The sequence below is a fragment of the Morone saxatilis genome, unplaced genomic scaffold (genome assembly GCF_004916995.1).
Source record: "Morone saxatilis isolate NCDOM2014 unplaced genomic scaffold, NCSU_SB_2.0 Contig2, whole genome shotgun sequence".
Classification (NCBI taxonomy): Eukaryota; Metazoa; Chordata; class Actinopteri; family Moronidae; genus Morone; species Morone saxatilis.
The window spans coordinates 804,840-806,900 of record NW_023339762.1 but is presented as its reverse complement, the minus strand read 5'-3'; positions in this window follow the sequence as shown (position 1 = coordinate 806,900).

Here is a 2,061-nt window from a genome sequence, read left to right as displayed (position 1 = left end):
AGGATTCTGTTCTACGGCTGCAGGTTAGCAGGGAGAAACTGCGGTTAGCGTGACCCTAATCATTGGTCATATGACAGATATCAAACATAACACATCTTCACCCCATACACACGTTTGGAATATGCTGAATAGCCCATATCTCTTAGCATTTTTGTTTTATTTTATTTATATATTCTCATCCAGAAAAAAACAAGTTACTTGTATTTATCTAAACTAAATTTAAACTAAAAGTTAAACTAAAGTTGTTTCCTACAACATAAAACTGAAACCATTCCTTTCTCTACCTGGTTTTCTGAAATGCATAACAACAACACATATCACGATTGTTTGTAAATCTTCTTCATTTTCTGACAGCAAAATAATGCTTTATGTAAGTCAATGGCCACATAATAGCATTCTCCCCAGCATTTTGGCTGGGTGCAACTGCATTGCCTACAATGTCTATATTTACAGCCCTGTTGTTGACAAGAGGAAAAATTTCGATTGACCTGGCTTATCTTTTTTAAATGAATGAGTTTGCATTCGTAGTTCCACATTTGGCAGTATTTTATATTGTGTCCCTACATGAAATGTGTGATTTTGCAGCAGACAGTAGTATTACATTCTGAATTTACATTGTGCTTTTAGCTAAGCAAATTGCTCTTGCTAAGCAAATGCAAGAGTACCACAAACAAATGTTGCACTGGCTTTTGTGTTGTTGATTGTGTTCTTTATAAGGAATAATAAATAGTCATAGGCAGACTTTTTCACACAAGCATGCGCACAAGACATCTGTGTTCACAGTTTGTAGAGCTAAAAGTTGGCCTTGAGAGTAAAATTTAAAAAACAAATGATTAGAATTCTAATCTTTTCTTAAAATTTTCACTGAAGATGAAATCCTAGCAATATAATAACAGCTGGACGATGGCCGATCACAGCTGTAAAAGTGTGCGCGACAGGATGGTGATGTCGTCGTTGACGACGATGATGATGATGATGATGATGATGATGGAGACAGGGAATTAGTTTTCGATTAGCCACAGTGTCAGGTCATGGTGTCACGTCCCACCTTTCTGTCTGTGTGACTGATCAATACCAGCATTACACACACTATTAGCAACTCTCCCTCTCCTTTCTCTCTCTCTCCCTCTGTCAGACACACAATTATCAACTCCCCTCCTCCTCCTCCATCAATCTATCCACCACAGGCTCCTATCTGTCTTGATTCTTCACTTTTCTATCACTATTTTCGCTCATTTTAGATCACATTACTTGCCCCTAAGTTTTTGCGTTTCCTCACTACACTCCCTCTGTATGTGCACTCACACTATGCTCTCTTTGTGTCTCCATCTTTGTTTTTCTGACAGTAACATGCGCTGTGGACTAGAGGAACTGGCTTTGATTAAAGCCATGTTTAGTTATAATAAACATTTATAATAATATCATTATGAAGCAGAATTTTCCATTTCCAAGCTTAAATATTTTAATATTATATCAGCTCCTTAATGTTTATGTTTTTGTACTTGATCCTTAGTACTTTGAGTGCAAATAAAAAAATAAAACCTGCAATATTTAAATCTACAATAACAAAATACTGCTTTGCTGCTAATGTTAAGTTAGCCTTAAATGGGCTAGATCAGATAACTTACAAATAAAGACAGATAGTATTCCTTTTTATTTGGATCACCCATGCAGTACACTGATTTTCACAGATGCTATTCCTCTGATTGCTTTGATATAGGGTCTAACATGTAGCTGCTGCAACAGTCTACTAACCTGACTACGCCGGAAGGTTTCTTACCATAGACTGTATCATTATAAATGGATGTAGTCTCTGTGTCGTCACCCATAGGTTTCTGAAGCTCATTGTGATCGGCTCTGGCCAGTTGGGAGAAGAGACATCTTTTCCATGGAGAAAAGCCTTCAGTGCCGTTCTTTGCTCTTCTTTCAAAGAAGAAATACTTTCAGTTCTGATAGAACTGATGCTAGCAGCATCTACACTAACCTCTTTAGCAGCCGCCATTGTTGGCCCTCGAGTTTTCAGATCTTGGCATTGACTTGTTAAAGGACAATTCCGGCGCA